Consider the following 7777-nt stretch of genomic DNA (forward strand, 5'->3'; position numbering starts at 1 on the left):
GTCTGGACGAATAGCTAGTCTAGATTTATTTGCATGAGGAAAAAAGCATTCCAAACCCATTGTTAACATTAAATTACCGACACAGATACACACAAATAATAACCATTTCTCTGTATTGTGGGAAACTGCTCTGACACTGTACCCATGATGATGATTGTCTTTATATATTATTTGAAAAGATGGAAATCATATTATATGAGTATATTTTGTGTAATTTCACTACCTCTGAGTATTTTTGGCATGTCCCTATTAAATATTTAATAAGAAATGTAGTTTCTAGTGTTTTCTTTGGATTATTGTCTGATTACAGAACCACTTTATTGGTTTTGGTGTTTTTCTGTCCTTAATGTCATTTTCCATCATGTTAGTTTTTAATGATGTCAATTTAAGTAACAAAAGCCAGTTTCTTCCTGCTGTAGGAAGTGACCTCATCAGTAGGAACCAGTAGCATTAACCTGAGCAGGTAACGGTGATGTTTTGTCTGTTCTGGCTCCGAAATGCCACTGTTTGATGGGGAATAAATGAATTGCAGCTCTATTTCCATCCGGTGTTATTTCAGCAATACTCGTTGTTTAGTAAAGATGAAGTTGAAGTGTTTATAAAGTTGAAATGTGTGAGGCTGGTCTTCAGTACGGCTCAACAAACGTGCCTTAGGAGAAACCAAACCCTGATCCCCACAGCTCAATGTCTGCGCTTGTGGTTTGTGAATTGGCCGTTACAGAGAGAGTCATATCCATTAAGTTATGGGTTGATTGCCGTTGCTGTTGTCCTACGGCTGTTAAACCTTGTGGATTATCAGGCCTCTCTGACCCCAATCTGTCTCTAACTCCATTCCTCCAAATTGCAGCACCTTTCTGTAATCTGTCATCTGCTCTTAATCTGAGCCTGTGGGGGGCATATAAGAGAGGCGCAGTGCCCCGCGGAGCAGATCCCGCTCTCGCTCGCTGTCTGCTGAGGAGAAGCTTCACTCACATCCGTTCGGACCCTCCAGCAGTGAAGCAAACATGAATGGAACGGAAGGTCCGAACTTCTACGTGCCCATGTCCAACAAGACGGGTTTGGTGCGGAGCCCGTTTGAGGAGCCGCAGTATTACCTGGCAGAACCCTGGAAGTACTCTCTGCTGGCGGCGTACATGCTGTTCCTCATCATCACGTCCTTCCCCGTCAACTCCCTCACGCTCTACGTCACCGTGCAGCACAGAAGCTGCGCCGCGCTCAACTACATCCTGCTGAACCTGGCCGTGGCCGACCTGTTCATGGTGGTAGGTGGCTTCACCGTCACCCTCTACACCGCACTGCACGGATACTTCGTCCTGGGGTCACCGGCTGCAACATCAGAGAGGCTTCTTAGCGCCACCATGGGCGGTGAGTCTGAGCAGAAACACACCGCTGTACTCATAATTTTTTTAATTATCACTGTTCTCATAGCTACAATAGGTGTTTAGGTATTAAATATATAGTAATACAAATATTATTTTAGATATTATCAAGATCATAATCCACATCAAGACTTACTACAATGCAAAAACTGTAGGTGCAAATTGCTTGTCTTTTGAGTTAGGGCTAGAATCAGTGTTTTACAGTGTTTTTACAGTAAAAAAAAAACATCCAAATGGATGAGAGATTTTACGACTGTTATGATACTAATTTTCCTAACATCTTCCAGTCAAATCCTGGATTAATCTAGTCTCACAGTTTAATCAGGGTAGTGTTATTTATACTGTGCAGTCAGAGGAGGATGCAGTGCATGTCTTTATTTGAAGGAGTCATAAATTGACAGGCTCTTCCCTTTCAAACTGAACTGCATCTGAGAAGATGTCTGTGGAGAACACTAGACTTGGGGATATCTGGTTTCAAACCCAAGCTCGAGGCAACTTCCCAAGACTTTCACAGAATGCCTAACAACTGAAGAAATAAAGAACTGTTATCCCATCGGAGCAGAAGCGAGATAACACAACTACCTTCCACATGTAGGGAAGCTTCCAAGGAGGTTCAGAGAGCCTAACCCAGATGGAGTAGGACAACACTCAGCCAGTAGCTGACAAACTGGCACTACTGCCTGAGTGAGGTTTAAGGATGAAGGCCTCTGCATAATCATTTTAACAGAATAACCCATCTAATTGCTTCTCAAAACTAGCCCAATTACTTTTCAGTGGGATTCCTGGTAAAAATAATGTGCCGGGGGTATAATACAATTTTTTTGGTGAGGTTTATCAGGTTCCCCTGATAAAAATCTCCAGGGGCTAAATATCACTTTATTGGCCCCTTCAATGAAGAACATTTCACAGGAAGAGTGCTAAAGTAGCCCAGTTCTACTGGAAAACTATTGAGTTGGAGGCCTAGCATAACTACTGTCTCCAGCGAGAAGCAGCCTAGCTACATCCTACAACTGTTAAGGACCTACAGTAGGTGGAGCTCAACAGGATGACTTGCTGTAGTAAAACAAGACTAAACAAATGACTCTAAAGTGCTACATTTGATGGCCTGGACAGCTTTCCAAGGAGCGCTTACAGAGAGCCATGCAAAACTTAAAAGTGCCATCTAGGCAGAGGTCTAGAGAGTGCTGGCCTCAGCATGTTGTCCGTCTCCAGAGCAGGGGTGGGCAATTAATTTCTATCAGGGGCCACATGAGAAACTAGAATTGCGTCGAGGGCCACCAACTTTTTCATTGTAAAATGCTCTAAATTAAATATTTTGAATAACTGGTACTGATAATCAGAAGATTAACACACTTTGTAAATATTTAAATTAGGTTGTGTGAAATTATGGTGTATAGGTTAAAAGAAAACAAAATCATTTTATCATGCAATTTATTTTTAACTTGTTAATTTTCCTCCAACAATACAACAAATTGTGATTTAAAGCCCTTGCTCTGATGAAGTTAACTGTTTTACTGACAGCATCAACTACATGTTTTATTTTTAACACTGTCTTACACAACACTTCTTGATGTATGATACAATGCAAAAATGTCAATTTCTGAACAGGGTTAATTTCTGTGACTTTATCCTGAATTCTCTTTAAAAGTCCAACATTTTTCCCTGTCAGATTTGGACAACCATCTGTTGTCACACCTGCAAGCTTGTCCCATTTCAAACCTAAAATGTTTAAACATGCATTTACCTCTCTAAATAAATCATTACCAGTAGTTGTGACTTTTAATGACTGCATGGCTGCCACCTCCCCTGTGATTTGAAAGTCTGAAGTTATTACACGTAAGAAGATGAGGAGCTGGGCGGTGTCACGTACATCGCAGCTCTCGTCCAAAGCCAGAGAAAAATAGTCAAAGTCAGACGCTCTGTTACTCAGCTGAAGCTCTAAGTTTCCAGCGATGTCCTCTATCCGCCTCGTTACAGTGCGTCGCGAGATTGAAACGCTCTCAAATGCGCCCCTTTTCTCCGGGCATATCAGCGCAGCAGAGTCAATAAACATTCCTTATAAAACTCTCCATCGGAAAACGACTTTTTTTGGCGATTTTGTAAGAAATGACATAACTTGTCCTGACGGCTGCAAACTCCTTGCACGCTCTTCATCGGACAGATTTTTGTATTTATCTTCATGTTTGGTCGTGTAATGGCGATTCAAATTATACTCTTTAAACGCAGCAATCTGTGTACCACAGATTAAGCACACTGCTTTACCTTTACCTTCTGTACAGAAATATTTGACAGTCCATTTTTGTTAAAAATACGGCATTCTTTATCAACTTTTCTTTTCTTAGCGTGAGCCGATATCTTGAGGTTAACCGTCTTGTATCGTTTTTGTAGTTGTTAAGCGTCACCCACTTACGTGCATCACGTTCGTTTAATTAGTGACGTAGCGCTTTTCAAAATAAAAGTTTAAAAAATTGTTTAATTTATGGTAATTACATTTGACCTCGCGGGAACGGATACCAACGTACAAAGGGCCGGATGTGGCCCATGCGGGCGTGGTTGCCAGGTCTGGTCTAGAGCAGAGAGCGATCAATCCTCAGCTGTAAAGGCAGCTAATCAAGAGAGCCTAACGGAGCTACTCACACTCAGTGTCACTGTCTAGACGTACACCACTTTCGCCTAATAGATCCCAACATCTGTGGGAGAAGCTCAACCTCTTTGACACTATCTCAGCTGGTGACATCCTCAAATTATACACGACTTGGAATGTTCTTGCCCGTTAGATGTAAATGCAAGACATGAATGCATTTACCTGCAATTACAAATGCATAAATAATCTTTTAATATATTAAAGATAAAACATTAAAAATGAAAACAAATCATTGATTTCAAAATGCCAATATCACTGCATAACCTTGAATTACTGACCTCACAACTAACCAGCACAAACACACTGACACAAAATTTATAGTACACTATAACTAATCTCCCCCTGTAAAGACCAAGTTTGAGCTGAAGTGATGGAAACTTCTCTGTTTGTCCAGGAGAGGTCGGCGCTGTGGTCTCTGGTGGTTTTGGCTATCGGGCGTTATATTGTGGTGTGTGTAAGCCAATGACAGCGTTTCGTTTCGGGAGAAGCACGCCATCGTGGGAGTGGGCTTCACCTGGGTCATGGCCCTCACCTGCTGCGTGTCGCCCCTGCTGGGTTGGTCCAGGTACTCCATCACTGTCTTCCCTTCCCGCGACACGCTGAAGCGTCAGTGAACTCATACTGGTGTCCTGTTGGTCATGTGACTGTGCAGATATATTCCAGAGGGAATGCAGTGCTCCTGTGGAATAGATTACTACACTCCCAAACCTGAGATCAACAACGCCTCGTTTGTCATCTACATGTTCATCCTGCACTTCTCCATCCCACTGCTCATCATCTTCTTCTGCTACAGTCGGCTCCTCTGCACTGTCCGTGCAGTAAGACACACACACACGCTTTCTGTTTTCTGTAGACACAGATATTGGGAAGAATGTTGGTGACCTCTATCAGTGCTGCGCAGGGATGAGCAGCTGGTTATCCTCATCACAGCTGGACTACTGAACCAATCAGCACCCAGAACCACGTTTTTCTGTCCTGTGTTTCCTGTCGTCAGGCCGCTGCTCAGCAGCAGGAATCAGAGAGCAGCGCTTGAGGGCGAACGGGAAGTAGCGCGCGCGGGTGGTTGTCATGGTGGTCGCGCATTCTTAGTGTGCTGGGTGCCATATGCCAGTGTGGCCTGGTACATCTTTGTTAATCAGGGGCGGAGTTTGGTCCTGTAGTCATGGCGATACCTGCTTTCTTTGCAAAGAGTGCTGCGCTTTACAACCCTGTCATCTACATCATACTCAACAGACAGGTGAGACCGCAAACCATGTACTGTGTAACACACAGAAGCACACTTTCATTACTGAATGAATCAGTGTTTTTGAATAACAGGGTTAAGTGAATAATTCACTCATACATTATGAACAACACTGTAGATTGTCATTTAGTGGATGGCTGTCTGCTCTCATTCTCTTCAGTTTCGGTATACTTAGACTAACTGGCTGAACTGATCGAGTTGTTATTAAAACTCAAGGCCGTGTCTGTCATAAGTTCTAGGTGGATCTCAACATTTTTATTGCATGTTCTTACCAAATGATCAAACATCAGAAGACATCTAATGAGCTTCATAGCCGTATTACTCTCCCATTTCAGCTACAACAGGCAGGTCTCTATATAATCCTGAATGTCTTTACATTGGTCCAGTTCAGGAACTGCATGCTCACTACAGTCTGCTGTGGAAAGAACCCGTTTGGTGAGGAGGAGACCAGCGTGACGGCCTCCAGCAAGACTCCAGTCCTCGGTGGTCTCGACCAGTCAGGTGGCTCCTGCCTGACCGACCCAGCAGCCTCCTACAGGCCAAATATATCTACTCGGCTTCCGCCTCGTCCAGCCGACTACTACACTCACTTCTTACATGTGTCAACCAGATCTCTAGTACTTCAATGTGATTGTGTATTTACAGGGAAATGCTTGATGTGTTTTAGTAATTTGTGGATTTATCTCAACAGCTGCTCCATTGGTTCCTACCTGATACTCCAGCTGTTAGATGAAGTTTTTTTAGCTATGGTCAGTTAAAATGTAAAGTTCTGATTTAACCTTTGTAGGTTTATGATTTGTTTCTTTATAAAGTTTGATGTGGACAAGGCTGAAGCCAGAAGAGACCTCAGGAGATCACAACACACCCAGCCGAACAATTCTCTGAATGTTTAGATGTAAATGTGAATTATGACTGAATATATTTGTGGAAAGATGGGAATTTGCCTGCAGATTACTAAAATGTAGAGGCAAAGCAAAAATAAAGGCTCAAATGTAAAACTAAAATGTTTAGTAATGTGTGCATGGGTGTAACAAAGAGAACTGGGAACGTTACACGATTTAGTAAAGTTTGTCTTTATTGATAAAATTTCCCTTTCTCCAAAAAAATTAAACATTTGCTGCAGAATATCTACAAAAATGATGCACACGCTTTGGTTTGGACACATTCAAGAAAGACCCAAACCCTTCAAAATAATAATAATTAATACAAATGCAACAGTCTCATTTCAAGCCTATTATATGTTTAAGTAACTTAGTTCAAGGCATCGTGGAATTAAAATGTATAGCCGTTGAACAGCACAGGCACAAATATCCCATCAGAAACGTTATTCACATAACACTATAAAATAATCATCATACAGCTATAAATATTGCTATGGAGAAGGTCTTGTATAATCCAGTGCATAATTGGCTCTCCCCGAGTGTGGGGTCAGTGCGTCACATGACCACAGGCCTCAGGACCCTGGAGTCCACAATTCATTAAACAAACTCCTAGTTCAAAGTCAAGAGCTGAATACTGTAGCGATTGAACTCATCATAGCAAGAACGAACGGTCAGACGTTTCCCTCTCGCATCTTCTCTTGATAATCCACACTGATTCAGTAACCGAGACGGGCTGTGAGAGGTCAGGCTGTCCTCAGGCCTCACTGCTGCACTCATAGATGTTGTCCTCCACCAGAGCAATGACCTGCTCGAACTTGTGCTGCAGCTGAGTGCGTCGAGCCGTCGGGTTCGAGTCCAGGCGCTCACCACCTGAGACACACATCAACACAAACGTTATCTGAAGCTCTTCTCACGTCCTTTAGAGTATGATTCAAACGCTGCTTCACTCAACACATTGATGCATCCCAGCGCTGACACCGAAAACCTCACAAGATGGCCCTTTTGCTGAAGTAAACCCATTAAAGCTGCAGTCCGTAAAAAGATTCAAAATCTATATTAAAGCAAGTATTCCAGCCAGTGTTCAAATCTATCACCTTCTTTTATTCAGTTTAGAATCTATGATCACTCAGTACAGGATTCACACTGACACACATTCACCTCATTACTCATCCGCGCCGAGCACTCATGGCACATAATTCCGCAAGAAACTGCAATGCCAGATTTTCAAACATAGATGGCAACAAAGAGACTGGCAACAATTTACGGACTGCAGCTTTAAATGTCATCAAAGATGCACTAAACAAAGTCACAAAGTAATGTGTAGCCATTTATTTGCTTTAAAAATACAGCAGCTAAAGCATTGAGAACTGCATATTTTCTGTGACAGGTAGAGACAGGCTCATTCAAGCTCAGGCCAAATGAAATGCTCCCAAAACATGGTTATGGACTTGAGCCAAGTACTAAAACTTGCTGTAATCCAGTGCACTGTATATATCTACCTCATTCTCTCTGTAAGAGCAGGCGTGGCCGTTTGCAGTGCACAGAAATAAAATTCAAAGATTTGACAAATATACGAGACAGAAAATGTGGTCAAACACTGCTTTCAAAATGGAGGAATTTGATGCAATGT

The 7777-nt window shown here is 42.4% G+C and overlaps 1 pseudogene; it reads left to right on the top strand.

Moving 5' to 3' along the window:
• Positions 1-382: 382 nt before the first annotated feature.
• LOC122335458 lies at positions 383-5782 on the top strand (annotated as a pseudogene).
• The last annotated feature ends 1995 nt before the right edge of the window (positions 5783-7777 follow it).

Source organism: Puntigrus tetrazona, unplaced genomic scaffold (genome assembly GCF_018831695.1).
Source record: "Puntigrus tetrazona isolate hp1 unplaced genomic scaffold, ASM1883169v1 S000000776, whole genome shotgun sequence".
In the NCBI taxonomy this organism is placed as follows: domain Eukaryota; kingdom Metazoa; phylum Chordata; class Actinopteri; order Cypriniformes; family Cyprinidae; genus Puntigrus; species Puntigrus tetrazona.